The sequence below is a fragment of the Callospermophilus lateralis genome, chromosome 1, assembly GCF_048772815.1.
Source record: "Callospermophilus lateralis isolate mCalLat2 chromosome 1, mCalLat2.hap1, whole genome shotgun sequence".
In the NCBI taxonomy this organism is placed as follows: domain Eukaryota; kingdom Metazoa; phylum Chordata; class Mammalia; order Rodentia; family Sciuridae; genus Callospermophilus; species Callospermophilus lateralis.
This window is the reverse complement of record NC_135305.1, coordinates 25367466-25383622: the sequence shown is the minus strand read 5'-3', so window position 1 is coordinate 25383622 and position 16157 is coordinate 25367466. Positions and strand designations below refer to the sequence as shown.

The window sequence follows — 16157 nt, the reverse complement described above, 5'->3', positions numbered from 1 at the left end:
GGTACATTATTCAGGGTATCCCAAAACCAGGTAGAAAAGATTCTTAGTAATCCAGAGCCATCTCATCTCTTAGGCTACTTCTTTGGAGAATATAAAGGCACTTTTTTGGAGGGGAGGGGGGATAGCACAGCCAGAGATGCCAAAGTCAGCAGGGTAGAGGTAGAAATAGCTCTGGAAACTTCCTTTCCAGGGTTTTCTTAGTTAGATTTCTGATTAGTCTCTTGTTTATTCACCCTTTCAGAACTGCCTACTATGTCTTCAGAAATCTGTGTACTCAGGGGGAAAGTCAAGCCCATTAAATAAGAAGTTGAGAAGTTTAGGAGAGTAATGTACATGAGAGTAGTCCTAAAGGTCAGGGGGATAAATAGGTGTGGCAGATTATGGACATGGGGCCTGGAGCTTCTTGATGGTACAGAACAAACAGGAGACTCACAAGGAGTTCAACAATGTAGAGGAGCTTCTGAGACCCCAGGACTCAAGGTCAGTTCAGTGGACCCCTGATGCTGGCGAAAACTAGGGCTGGGGGTGTAACTCAGTGGTAGAGTGCTTCCTAGCAAGGGTAATGCCCTGAGTTCTACCCAAGTGTGGGGGTGGCTGGTGACACACCAGCTAAAAACTTTTGGGAAAGGGAGTGCATGTTGCACTTACAAATTTTGATTATTGCCTTCCATTCTCCAAGACAGGCAAGAATTCAATTCAAACTGATGCCCTAAGTGAGCCAGATTCTGTTTTTTTTTATATATATATATTTTTTTTAATTAATTTTTATTGTAAGTTGTTCAAAACATTACATAGTTCTTGATATATCATATTTCACACTTTGATTCAAGTGGGATATGAGCTCCCATTTTTACCCCATATACAGATTGCAGAATCACTTCAGTTGCACAACCATTGATTTACATATTGCCATTCTGGAGTCTGTTGTATTCTGCTGCCTTTCCTATCCTCTACTATCCCCCCTCCCCCCTCCCCTCCCCTCTTCTCTCTCTACCCCCTCTACTGTAATTCATTTCTCCCCCTTATATTTTCCCTCCTTTCCCCTCACTTCCTCTTGTATGTAATTTTGTATACCCCTGAGGGTCTCCTTCCATTTACATGCAATTTCCCTTCTCTCTCCCTTTCCCTCCCACCTCTCATCCCTGTTTAATGTTAATCTTCTTCTCATGCTCTTCTTCCCTACTCTGTTCTTAGTTACTCTCCTTATATCAAAGAAGACATTTGGCATTTGTTTTTAAGGGATTGGCTAGCTTCACTTAGCATAATCTGCTCTAATGCCATCCATTTCCCTCCAAATTCTATGATTTTGTCATTTCTTAATGCAGAGTAATACTCCATTGTGTATAAATGCCACATTTTTTTTATCCATTCGTCTATTGAAGGGCATCTAGGTTGGATCCACAGTCTTGCTATTGTGAATTGTGCTGCTATGAACATGGATGTAGCAGTGTCCCTATAGTGTGCTCTTTTTAGGTCTTTAGGGAATAGACCGAGTAGTGGAATAGCTGGATCAAATGGTGGTTCCATTCCGAGCTTTCCAAGAAATCTCCATACTGCTTTCCAAATTGGCCGCACCAATTTGCAGTCCCACCAGCAATGTACAAGAGTACCCTTTTCCCCACATCCTCGCCAGCACTTGTTGCTGTTTGACTTCCTAATGGCTGCCAATCTTACTGGAGTGAGATGGTATCTTAGGGTGGTTTTGATTTGCATTTCTCTGACTGCTAGAGATGGTGAGCATTTTTTCATATACTTGTTGATTGATTGTATGTCCTCCTCTGAGAAATTTCTGTTCAGGTCCTTGGCCCATTTGTTGATTGGGTTATTCGTTATCTCATTGTTTAATTTTTTTAGTTCTTTGTATATTCTGGATATTAGGGCTCTGAAGTTCTGTTTTTTAGATTTATTGTTTCAGTGTGTGTGTGGGGGGGGGGTACTGGGGATTCCACCTGGGCCTTGTGCATGCTAGGCAAATATTCTATCACTGAGCTATACCTACCCAGCCCATCTTTTCCTATATCAAGCCCAGGATGGCCTTGAAGTTCCTGATCCCATTGTCTCAGCCTCTAGAGTAACTAGGATTATAGACAACAGGGCCCAGCCAGATTCTGCTTTAATTTTAGGTGTTGATGCTGTTACTGACAGTCAGCCAGATAACCCGCCTGGCCAGCAACCCTGCAGGCAAGACTCGGTTGCCCCAATGCGTAAGAAATAAGGAAGCAAGGAAATACAAATTGTATGCCTGTTGACCAAACTGAGAAGAAGCAGCTAGATTATTTCTCTCCAGGCCCTAAAGAAACTGGTTACAATTTATAGAAATAAAAGACAGGAGATATATATGTACAGATGTAGCTTGGCTATGTAGCCAGAGAATGTGAATTTCAGTTTCCTTGGCAGGAGCTTGGTCAGGACTTGCTCTTAATTGCAAAGGGGATCTGTTTCAATGCTGTCTATACATTTGAATTGAACAGATCCTCATTCTGGTCAACTTTAACCATATCCCTTTGAGCACTCTTCTCAATAAGTCTCACTTTCCATAGCCTAGTTTTGAAGTGGTACCCCCTTTTTCCATAGAAAAGCCCTCTTCACCATGACTGATTTTAGGAATGTCAGCAAAAGAGTCTCTGCAAAAGAGTTTAATGTAGGGCTGGGGATGTGGTTCAAGCGTTAGCACGCTCGCCTGGCATGCATGTGGCCCGGATTCGATCCTCAACACCACATACAAACAAAGATGCTGTGTTTGCCGAAAACTAAAAAAAATAAATATTTAAAAATTCTCTCTCTCTCTCAAAAAAAAAAGAGTTCAATGTGATAAACTTCCTATATTCGTGTCATCCTACTTTACTTGGCCACTTGCCAAGAAGATACCAGCACTCCAGGTGCTGGACACCCCCTTATTAGTTTTTCACAAACATCTAGTATAGTACTTTGAGAAATGTGCAAACAAGGCCTCTGACCTTGAGCTGGACTTCACAGGGATTTCTACATTTTTAAGATAAGTTACAAATGGGCTCCATGGTAACAGCTGGCAGGGGGAGAAAAGAGGGAGAAGCAGCTCTCCCCTTCCCAGGTGTTGTCCTTGAAGGGTTAACTTGCCCAGAACAGTGAAAGAAAAAGCTGCTTTTATGTGAACTTCTGCAGACTGTGAACTTCTGAGCCCCTCCCCTTACATGCTGGGTATAAAATTCTGAAACTCCCTGAACTCAGGGTTCAGAGGATTTATTGATTACAGCAAAAGCTGTGCCCTCTGAACCTGGTTGCAGCCAAATAAAACTGTTTCCTGCTATCTTCGGTGTCTTGCCTCATTTGTCCCTACAACAGTTGAGGCAGAATCTCCCTACCCTGGCTTTTTATCACTCTCAATATTTAATAAAATTCTTCACTCTCCCTATCCTTGATGTCTCATCACCCTAATCTAACTTTAGCAAGAATCCTGCTTAGTAATTCTAGTAAGAATCTCCCCTACCTTTGATGTGTTGTAGAAATTTTCCATCAACCATTACCACCAACCTGTTCCTTTAATTATACTTGTGCTCACTGTCAAAACCAAAAACAAACAAAAAATCTTCCATACTGCCAAAGTCTTAACACTTTGACCTATCACAATAGTCCCCAATAAAGTCTTCCTTACTCTGTTAACTAGAGTCAGATAAATTTTTATTAAAAAAAAAGCCCTGTCTATTCTAGACAACTCTGACATGCATCTCCAAGAACTAAGAGACACTTATCAGGATCTTATTACTTGATAACCTGAGATGGGAGGGAGTACAGGACCAAATCAAAGGATACCACTTTCTCCCAGTATTTTTTTTTCATTTCTTAGACAAAAGAGAGAGAGAGAGAGAGAGAGAGAGAGAGAGAGAGAGAAGAAATTACATCCTTAAATGTAATAAAGTTGTGATATGGAAAAATACCAAAGTGATTAAAATAACAACAATATCCCAGTAATCATTCCATTTATACAATAAAATTAAATGTAGATTATTAATTAATTTTATATTAATATCCTTCCATAAAGTCTTAACATGGAGTCATACTCTTTAGACGAATGGCCTTGAGCGGGGGTTGGATACAATACCCTGGCCACATAGTTGTGTCACACTGTATCCCAACCACCTCTTATCACAGCCTGGGCTCCTCCAGGGCAGGAGCTCTGGTTAGGAGTCAGGATGGGAAGCTGCTCATCACAGCTGAGCACTGGCCTCTAATTCCATTATCACTTGAAGAGTACCAGGTACAGGACTAGTGTTGTGGCTCAGTGGTAGAGGGCTTGCCTAGCACATGTGAGGCATTGGGTTCAATCCTCAGCACGACATAAAAGTAGATAAATAAAATAAAGATATTTTGTCCTTCTAAAAATAAAAATTAAGGGAAAAAAAGTATCAGGTACAAAATGTGAACCATAAGAAGCTCCGGACAGGAGCAGTGTGAAGAAGAAGAAGTGAGAACGACCCCCAGACTGACCAAAGCGGCGCGCCACTGCATCCCCCCGTCCAGCGCCTGCGTCCCGCCACCTTCGCCACCATGCCCAAGAGAAAGGCTGAAGGGGATGCTAAAGGAGATAAAGCCAAGGTGAAAGATGAACCACAGAGAAGATCTGCAAGGTTGTCTGCCAAACCTGCTCCTCCAAAGCCAGAGCCCAAGCCTAAAAAGGCCCCTGCAAAGAAGAGAGAGAAGGTACCCAAAGGGAAAAAGGGAAAAGCTGACGCTGGCAAGGATGGGAATAACCCTGCAGAAAATGGAGATGCCAAAACAGACCAGGCACAGACAGCTGAAGGTGCTGGAGATGCCAAGTGAAGTCTGTGCGTTTTTGATAACTGTGTACTTCTGGTAACTGTACAGTTTGAAATACTATTTTTTTATCAAGTTTTATAAAAATGCAGAATTTTGTTTTACTTTTTTTTTTAAGACTATGTTGTTAGCACACAGAACACTTCATTGTTGTTTTTTTGGGGGAAGGAGCATATGTCACTAGTAGAATGTCTCCAAAGCTGGATTGCTGTGGGGGAAGACACCTTTCTCTTCTAGTTTTGAGAGACTTCCTCTTTGTTCCCAAGAGGAAGGGATTCCCTGATGTTGGCACACATAGCCACCTTGGCACAAATGCCTTGTGGTATGAAAAAACTTAAACTCATCTGTATGTCCTCCTGTCCCTCTCTGCCATCAGCATAGACTTAATTCCCCTAAGCTCAGACCTATTGGGACCTGGTTCCCAAAGATGGTTTTTACCAGTGGGTGGGGCAATCTGGACTTTCCAGTGACATCATTGAGAATAGTGTCCCTCAGAAGAGCAACAGTTAGTTCCTTTTCTAGATTGTGGATCTTCAGATTAATAATTTTTGCCGTTTTCCTTTCATTTCCTGAAAGTCAGGGTCAGCTTGTGAAAAGTTGTTAAACAACATGCTAAATGTGAAATGTCAACCCTCACTCTAAACTTTCCCTATTCAGAAAATCAAATGAAGACTTCATTGGGTTTTATAGTGGCTTTCTGATTTTGATAGTCCGTTCAAGAAAGGAGTTTGAAAGTTGTTGTATACTGTTAACGATTGACTGCCCATGTCCTGCCTGAAATACCATGATTGTTTATGAAAAGTATCTTTAATAAAGCTGGATACAGTTTGGCTTGGAAAAAAAAAGAAGCTCTGGACAATATTTTAGTTTGTTAGATATGTAATACTGTAAATAAGTTACTAAATTTGTGCCTAGAACTTTTGAAGTTGTAACTATTATTTATTTATTTATTTAGTTCTGGGGATCAAAATCAATGCCTCCCACTTGCTAGCACTCTATCACTGAGTTACATCCCAGCTCTTTTTATTTTGGAATTACAGGTGGGTACCACTACAATGTACAGAAATTTAATTCTTTTTTTTTTTTTTTTTTTGAGAGAGAGAGAGAAAGAGAGAGAGAGAGAGAGAGAGAGAGAGAGAGAGAGAGAGAATTTTTTTAATATTTATTTTTTAGTTTTCGGCAGACACAACATCTTTGTTTTGTATGTGGTGCTGAGGATCGAACCTGGGCCGCAAGCATGCCAGACGAGTGTGCTACCGCTTGAGCCACATCCCCAGCGCCCCCCCCCTTTTTTTTTCAATTTTAATCATAGTTGGACACAATACCTTTATTTTATTTGTTTATTTGCATGTGGTGCCTAGGATCGAACCCAACACCTCACACATACTAGGGAGCACACTACCACTGAGCCACAATCCCCGCCCCAGAAATTGAATTCTTTATTGCCCCTCTGGTCAAATTATGTCTGGTGCTATTTCTTTATATCATTATTTAATCTCAGTTTAAAAGAGAGAGAGAGAGAGAGAGAGAGAGAGAGAGAGAGAGATTGATTCAAGAAAATTTAAGTCCCTGTCAGAGTGGTGATCACATTTCCCTAGTGGCAATCAACACGAACTGAATATTATTATATAGGCTTTAAGGGTTTTTTAAAATATTTTTTAATATATTTTTTAGTGTTGATCGACCTTTATTTTATTCATATGTGGTGCTGAGAATTGAACCCAGTGCCACACACATGTGAGGCAAGCACTCTACCACTGAGCCACAACCCCAGCCCCAGGCTTTACGATTTTTTTCCAAGGATGTGTATGCATCTATGTGTCCATTTATAATGGATACAAATAAAAACTGCTCTGTTTCTGTTGGGGTATAGATGGAAGATAATGTAGCTTATATTTCTACAGTTTTTTTATTTTTAGAATGGCTTATAAAGTGCCTTGTATTTGGTCATTCTATTAACTTGAGAGCAAGTAGAAATTATTATTATTATTATTTTTTTGATACTGGGGATTAAACGCAGGGGCACTTATCCAAGGAGCCACATCCCCAGCCGCCCACTGCCTTTTTTAATTTTAATTTTTTAATTGTAGATGGACACAATATCTTTAGTTATTTTTATGTGGTGCTGAGGATTGAACCCAGTGCCTTGCGTCTATGAGGCAAGCCCGCTACTGCTGAGCTGTAGCCCCAACCTGCCCAACCCTTTTTGTGTGTGTAATTTTTTAAAAATTTTATTTATTTATTTTTGCATTACAATTCTTAATACACCTTTATACCATAATTTATCATATCTTTGATTGTATATAAGGTATGTTGACACCAAATTTACATCTTTATACATGTATTTTGTATAACGATGAGGGTCTCTTTTCATCATCCATGCTATTCCCCTTCTCCCTCCCTTTCCCTCCCACCCCTATTCCCTATCTAGAGGTAATCTTCCTCCCTTGCTCTCCCTCCCAACCCCGTTTTGAGTCACCCCCCTTATATCAGAGAAGACATTCGGCATTTGTTTTTTTGGGATTGGCTAACTTCACTTAGCATAATCTGCTCTAATGCCATCCATTTCCCTGCAAATACCATGATCTTATTCTTTTTTATAGCTGAGTAATATTCCATCGTGTATAAATGCCACATTTTTTTATCCACTCATCCACTGAAGGACATCTAGGTTGGCTCCACAGTCTAGCTATTGTGAATTGTGCTGCTACAAACGTTGATGTGGCTGTGTCCCCGTAGTATGCTGTTTTTACGTCCTTTGGGTATAGTCCGAGAAGAGGAATAGCTGGGTCAAATGTTGGTTCCATTCCCAGTTTTCCAAGGAATCTCCACACTGTTTTCCAAATTGGCTGCAGCAATTTGCAGTCCCACCAGCAGTGTATGAGTGTACCTTTTCCCCCACATCCTCGCCAGCACTTGTTGTTGTTTGTCTTCATAATGCTGCCACTCTTACTGGAGTGAGATGATATCTTAGAGTAGTTTTAATTTGCATTTCTCTGATTGCTAGAGATTATGAGAATTTTTTCATATATTTGTATTGATTGTATATCCTCTTCTGAGAAGTGTCTGTTCAGGTCCTTGGTCCATTTATTGATTGAATTATTTGTTTTTGGGTGCTTATCCTGTTGAGCTCTTTATATACCCTAGATATTAGAGCTCTATCTGATGTGTGAGGAGTAAAAAATTTGTTCCCAGGATGTAGGCTCCTTATTCACCTCACATATTATATCTTTTGCTGAGAAAAAAAAAAACTTTTTAGTTTGAATCCATCCCATTTGTTGATTCTTGGTTTTAATTCTTGTACTATAGGTGTTTTATTAAGGAAGTCGGGGCCTAGCCCCATGAGATGGAAATTAGGGCCTACTTTTTCTTCTATTAGACACAGAGTCTCTCGTTTAATCCCTAGACCCTTGATCCACTTTGAGTTGAGTTTTGTGCATGGTCAGTGATAGGGGTTTAATTTCATTTTGTTGCATATGGATTTCCAGTTTTCCCAGCACCATTTTTTGAAGATGCTATCCTTTCTTCAGTGCATGCTTTTGGAACCTTTGTCTAATATAAGGTAGTTGTAATTTTGTGGGTTAGTCTCTGCGTCCTCTATTCTGTACCATTGGTCTACTAGCTTGTTTTGGTGCCAGTACCATGCTGTTTTTGTTACTATTGCTCTGTAGTATAGTTTAAGATCTGGTATAGTGATGCCACCTATTTTACTCTTCCTGCTTAGAATTGCTTTAGCTATTCTGGGTCTCTTATTTTACAGATGAATTTCACAATTGCTTTTTCTATTTCTATGAGGAATGCCATTGGGATTTTGATCAAAATTGCATTGAACCTATATAGTGATTTTGGTAGTATGGTCATTTTAATAATATTAATTCTGCATATCCATGAGCAAGGTAGATCTTTCCATCTTCTAAGGTCTTCTTTTATTTCTCTCTTTAGGGTTCTATAGTTTTCATTGTAAAGATCTTTCATCTCTTTTGTTAGTGCCCAACCCTTTTTTATTTTTAAATTTTGTGACAGTGTCTTGATAAGTTGCTCAGGTCCTGGCTATTTGCTGGGGGTGGTCTCAAACTTGTGATCCTCCTCTCAGCTTCCCAAGTCATTGGGAATACAGGCATGTGCCACTGGGATTCCAAGCATGTGCCACTGGGATTACAGGCATGTGCCACTGGGCCTGGAATGAGTAGGAATTATTAATGAAACAATTTTGTAGCAAATTTATAAGAAGAGAAAGTAGGTGGGCCCAGTGGCACATGCCTATAATCCCAGTGACTTGGGAAGCTGAGACAGGAGGATTACAGGATCAAGACCAGCCTCAGCAACTTAGCAAAGCCTTAAGCAACTTAATGTTGCTGTCTCAGAATAAAAAAATCAAAAAAGGCATGGGATGTAGTTCAGTGGTAAAGACCTCTGGGTTAAGTCCTCAGTACAAACAAACAAATAAGCAAGAAAAGATAAGGAATGAGCCCTAAGTTTTCTTACAGTTTTTAAAAAAATGTTTTTGAGTTGTAGATGGACACAATACTTTTATTTCATTTATTCATTTATTTATTTGGTCCTGAGGATTAACCCAGTTCCTCACACATGCTAAGCTAGCACCCTACCATTGAGCTACAACCCCATCTCTTCTTATAGTTTTTGACCTAACAATTTTTTAACCTTTTTGAACGATTCCATATGTACTTTTTCATTTGCAAGTCAAAATTTTTACTTAAAAAATAATTTAGGTTACCTGAGTGATGGACACATTTTATGAAAATATTTGTTGTGTAAACAAAACTTGAATAATCAATTAATATGTACACAGTAATGCCTTGTGCATCACCCTCAGTTTATGGTTCAAGATGATGTTGGTGATGATGACAATGATTATGATGATGACGATGAAGATGGCAAGGATGATGATGAAGCCTGATTTAGTTGAGAGCATGCTCTGTGGCCAGGCATAGAGGTTGGGGCTTTCCTATGGTCCCAACTACTATGGAGGCTGAGTTTGAGACCAGACTGGGCAATTTAGAGAACCTCTGTTTCAAAATTTAAAGAGCCTGGGGGTGTAGCTCAAAGGTACAGTGTTCCTGCATTCAATCCCCAGTGCCAGGCAGGGTGTGGGGAAGAACAGTTGGTGGAAGTGGATTGATTGAATTTTAATTCCTGGCTCTTACTCTTATTGACTGTGTTGTCTCAACGAAGTTACTTAACCTCTGGACTTTAATTTCCTTATCTATGAGAGGTCATGATGATCATCATCATTCCATAGGCCAGTTATGAGGATCAAATGAATTAATATCTGCACCGTTTTAAAATAGTGTCTAGCATGCAAATTCTTGGTGAATTAGAACAGTGTCTAGCACAGAGAATCCACAAAGTAGCTATTTTATTAAACAAAGCAATGATAATGAATATTCACAGGCTCGCAAATATTCTGTCTCTGCTAATAAAGAGATTACTTGAATTATTTAATCTATTACTTTGGTGACTAAATATTTTATTGATTTGACCTCAGATTGAATCCTTCTGAGGTACAGCAAGGCCAGAGGTACCAAGAATTGAACCCAAGGGTGCTTAACCACTAACCCATATCCCCAGCCACTCCCCAGCATTTATTTTTATATTTATTTATTTGTTTATTTATTTTTGGTATCAGGGATTGAATTTATGGGCATTCAAACACTGAGCTACATCCCCAGCCCTATTTTGTATTTTATTTGGATACAGGGTCTCACTGAGTTGCTTAGCAACTCACCATTGCTGAGGCTGGCTTTGAACTGGGGATCCTCCCGAGCTGCTGGAATTAGAGGCAACTTCTCCCCAACCTGACAAACTCAGAGTGAGGTCTGTGTCATGTTACCCTTGTCCCATAAGAGATTATGGGGGAGAGGCAAGAATATCAGGGTAGGGACCACCTGATACTTTAACCATCAGATGATTTAACCTCAGGGCAAATGATGTCACTGAGAAATCTGGTAGTAGCTGACAGGGATTGAAAGGGTGGTCAGAAGCCCCCAAATTTATTTATTTATTTTTATGTGGTGCTGAGGATCGAATCCAGCACCTTGCACATGCTAGGCGAGCGCTCTACTGCTGAGCCACAACCCCAGCCCCCAGAAATCCCCAAATTTAGTATGAATGATGGAGCAAATGAACAGACATTCAGCCAGCTGACACTGATTCTCTCATGCCAGAGAGCCTGATGAGGACCTGGACTGACATCCCAACTCTTATCATCGTTTGCCTGATCCTCTACATCTTCCTCACCACTCTCAAACTCTATAGCCACAATTTGACCCTGGTGAGAAATGCAACTTCTCCCTATGACCCTCTCCTCAACTGGCCATCAGCACCACCCCAGGAGAAGCCTACCAGGCCCCCAGCCCACCCCCAAATTCCACTTTCTCTTTCCTTCATCCTCATATATCCTGTTGGTCTTAGGAACATCTTTGCTTTTTTTTTTTTTTTTTTTAAATTTCATAGACTTCCCTAAAATTCTTCTTTCTCTTTCCCAAACCTAGTCTGTGTTCCTTCATAATAGACTGAAGTACATTAAATTAAGAACCCATTCCTTTCCCTGTCTTTAAGGATAGGGAGAAATTGACTGTCAGACCCTTTCGAGATAGAGGAAAAATCATTCTTTATTAATTATTCTTCTTATCATATTTATAACCACATAATATAAAATTATTCTATAGCATTTATGTTATTACCTTTTGATATTATTAAATTATAAATATTATATTTTCTCATAATAATATTGTTGTATACTTATATATAATAATTAATATAAATTTTATATTTTAATGTATAATATTCTTATGGTATTTTAATGGTTTAAGTTTTAAAACCTAAATTTAATAAAAATTAAATATAAAATATTACATTAATATATTGCTACATCATTGTTCTATGAAACTGGCATAGACATTCTTATGTTTCCACACAACCTACTGTGAACATAACTGTCTGAACATGGGATAGTGGTGGGAAAGGTGCTGCAAGATTATTTCCCTAATGAGACAGCATTCCATCACAGTTGCCTGTATTAATTATCTAAAATAGAATTTGAACCATGGCTTTTTAAAAACACTTAACACTTAGTAAATTCAAAGAATCCTTTGCCATAATTCCCTTACTCTATTTTCTCTAATTAATATCAGCACTCTTGCCCTTTAAATATAACTCCCATTCCATTTTTAAATTTTTAAAATTTGCTTTAATTAGTTTTACATGACAGTAGAATGCATTTATGCACTTTGATATATCATACATAGATGGGATATAATTTCTCATTTTTCTGAGTGTATATGTTGCAGAATCATATTGGTCATGTAGTCCTATATAAACATACAGTAATAATGTCTGTTTCATTCTACTATCTTTCCTATCTCCACATTCCCTCTCCTTCCCTCCCATCATTTCCCTCTACCTAATCTAAGGTAATGCTATTCTTTCCTAGTTCCCTCCACCTTATTGTGAATCAGCATCGACATATTATAGAAAAAAAATCAGGCTTTGGTTTTGTGAGATTGGCTTATTTTATTTAGCATAATATTCTCCAACTCTAACCATTTACTGTCAAATGCCATAATTTCACTCTTTTTTAAAGCTGAGTAATATTCCATTGAATATATATACCACATTTTCTTTACTCATTCCCCTATTGAGGGATACCTATGTTGGTTCCATAGTCTAGCTATTGTGAATTGAGCTGCTATAAACATTGATGTAGCTGTGTCACTATAGTATGTTTTAAGTCCTTTGGGTATAAACCAAGGAGTGGGATAACTGGGTCAAATGGTGGTTTCATTCCCAATTTTCTAAGGAATCTCCACACTGCTTTCCATAGTGGTTGCACCAATTTGCCATCCTACCAGCAATGTATGAGTGTATCTTTTCCCCCCACATCTTCACCACCATTTATTAATGACTTTATTATTGATAATTGCCATTCTGACAGGAATGAGATAAAATCTTAGAGTAGTTTTGATTTGCATTTCTCTAATTGCTAGAGATGTTGAACATTTTTTTTATATATTTGATGATCAATTATATTTCTTCTGTGAAGTGTCTGTTCAGTTCCTTAGCCCATTTATTGATTGGGTTATTTGGTTTTTTTGGTGTTAAGTTTTTTGAGTTCTTGTCTAGTATGAGATAACTGTATTTATGGGGGTTTGTCTCTGTGTCCTGTATTCTGTACCATTGATCTATAAGTTTATTTTGGTGCCAATATCATGCCATTTTAATTTCTATAGCTCTGTAGTATAGTTTAAGGTCTGGTATTGTGATGTGTCCTGCTTCACTTTTCTTGCTAAGAATTGCTTTATCTATTCTGCATCTCTTATGTTTCCAAATAAATTTTATGACTGCCTTTTCTATTTCTATGAAGAATGTCATTGGGATTGTAATAGGAATTGCATTAAGTCTGTAGAACTCTTTTTGGTAGTATGGCCATTTTGTCAATATTAATTCTGCCTATGCAGGAGCATGGGAGATCTTTCCATCTTCTGAGGTTTTCTTCAATTTCTTTATTTAGTGTTTTGTAGTTTTAATTGTAGAAGTCTTTCACATCTTTTGTTAGATTGATTCCCAGGTATTTTATTTTATTTTATTTTATTTTATTTTTAAGGCTATTGTGAATGGAGTAGTTTTCCTAATTTCTCCTTCAGTGAACTCATTGCTGATGTATAAAAATGCATTTGATTTATGGGTATTGATTTTATATCCTGCTACTTGGCTGAATTCATTTATTAGTTCTAGAAGTTGTCTTTTGGAATTTTTTGGATCTTCTAGATTCAGAATCATGTCATCAGCAAATAGTGATAGTTTGAGTTCTTCTTTTCCTATTTGTATCTCTTTAATTTATTTATTTTGTTAATTGCTCTGGCTAGAGTTTCAAAGATGATGTTGAATAGAAGTGGTGAAAGAGAACATCCTTGTCTTGTAAGGAATCTCCATACTGCTTTCCATAGTGGTTGGAATACTTTCAATTTTTATCCATTTAGAATGATGCTGGTCTTCGGTTTAGCATATATAGCTTTTACAATGTTGAGGTGTGTTGTTCTAACTATCCCCAGGCTTTCTAGTGTTTTGAACATGAAGTTGTGCTGTATTTTGTCAAATGCTTTTTCCCATTGCATTTTTAGACAGTACTCCTGTGGAATAATGTGAATTCAATGAATGATGGGATTCTAATGCTGATAGTCTCATTTGACAGTTTATCTAGATGTCTCCTCCACTAGACTGTAAATGATGAGAGACTGAATCTATTTTCAACTCACCATTTTAGTGAAACTGACCTCGCACCGTGTCTGGTACATGGTGTTTCCTTCATATTTGTTCAACAGATAATGTTGCTTTATTTTGCCTTTAAAGGATTTCTTAAAATTTTTATCTACATTTTAGCAATAAAGATGAAAGATATCATTAGACCCAGGTTAAAGATGTAATCCTCCTGTGCCCCAGCTCTCTGATTCTTACCCAGGGGATTTAAGGGCTCATCATACATGACACTTTCACCAACTGGTTGAAATAATCTGGGGTAGGTGGGCTAAGGATTATGAAGTTAAGCATGTGCTCTGAAGCAAAGAGTCAAGTGCAGAGTGGCTGTATCCATGCTGATCATATAAGCTTCCATGGTCACCCAGCTGAGGGAAGGGGACCAAGGCAAAATCACACATTTCCAATGTTTTACATAAATCTTTTTTAAATGTATCTCCTTGAAAGAGGGTCTCAGTGTGTTGTTCAGACTGGCCTCCAACTCCTAAACTCAAGTGATTCTCCTGCCTCAACTTCCCAAGTAGCTGGGACTACAAGTGGGTGGACCAGCATATCCAGCTTCTCACAACTATTTTTTGAGTTCACAAGCTCTGTGAGTCCAATACCACTCAAACAGTCTATCTATAAATAATTGCTTTTCTCTGGCACTTAATGATTTTTCAATTCAATTAAGCAGCATACACTGAACACTTATGGTCTTGAGAACATGCTGGATGTGCTCAGTACAATCATGTACTGAGCACATCCAATGTACTCCCAATCACTGTTTTCCCTCTTGCTGCTGGGATTGAACACAGAGCCTCTTGCATGATAGGCAAGCACTCTGACACTGAGCTACACCTCTTCATGTGCACACACACACACACACACACACACACACAGAGTTCCTTCTTTCTTTTCTCTTTTGGGGGCTAAAATGAATCTCTGCTCTTTGTTTTTCCAATGGCTGTATGATCAATTAATCAATTAGTAATAGTATAATAATAAAAAACTAGGTTTCCACATATAAGCATATTACTCATAGTAAAAACAAACCAAACAAAAAAACCAAAGTTCAAAGTGTTCTTCCCAGAACATTACTGAACTATTGAATATTTTTAACTTCTAGCAGCTAATCAGCCTCTCAAAAGTCATTAGTGTTAAGGAGAGATTGCAATAAATCATCAAGTCAATCTTAAAGCAGGAGATGGAAACTTCATTTACCAATCAGCATTCTGGATCCATCAGCTGGTAGGCCAAAGAGTAGGCTGCACGTCTATACCCTTTGACCCCCTCCCAGGGTTTTAGTACAGTTTTTATAGTCCAAAACCATATTAAAGCATAAGTGGCTGTTGCTATGATCCAAAACCATAAACAAATGTCATGAGATCTAAAATCATAAGCAGAAAAGGGAGTGGGCCAAAACATACCTAGGTGAGTACAATTTAAAGAATAATTACTAACATCTACACAATCAATCTCTGGTATTGTTCAAGAAAAAAAAATGGGAACCAAAGAGAACAATTTTACATTGTATAAAAATTGCCATTTTGTGTTGCCAAACATGCTGTGCTCAGCAACTGTTGATGGGTACAGAGGTGGGGCTTTCCATGGGAGAAGCATTTCTTACATGATATGGAGTCTCAGGGCAAGATGGAGTCTGTTTGGTAATTGCCTAGAGAGCCTGGCTCATAACATTAGGACCCAGAGTTAAATTATGAAATCCAAAAATGGTCAATGGTAAAGAAATGATTTAGTGCACAGTTGCCAAACAGAACCAGATCTTCTTTGTCAGGGACAAGTGATGATTTTTCATGTCTTTATTATGCTCAGGTCAGTGAGGATGGGTGGAAATTACTGATCCTTATCACAAAACTAGTCAAGTATGCATGTGTGTGTGTGTGCAGGGGATTACATAAAATATTCCTATGAAGTCACTCCCATACCTGTACTTTAGGTACAGGAATGTCTGATTAACTTTAAAAAGACAAAAGTAAAATAGAAATTAAAACACCAGTGTCTAATCTCAGGCAGTTTGGACCACACCTTTTTCCTGTCTTGTCACCACAAACACTTCACCAACTAGGTAATGAAGCTGCAAAGCAGACAGTCAT

The 16157-nt window shown here is 38.5% G+C and overlaps 1 pseudogene; it reads left to right on the top strand.

The window, feature by feature from the left end:
- The first annotated feature begins 4524 nt into the window (after positions 1-4524).
- Positions 4525-4797, top strand: LOC143403052 (non-histone chromosomal protein HMG-17 pseudogene; annotated as a pseudogene).
- The last annotated feature ends 11360 nt before the right edge of the window (positions 4798-16157 follow it).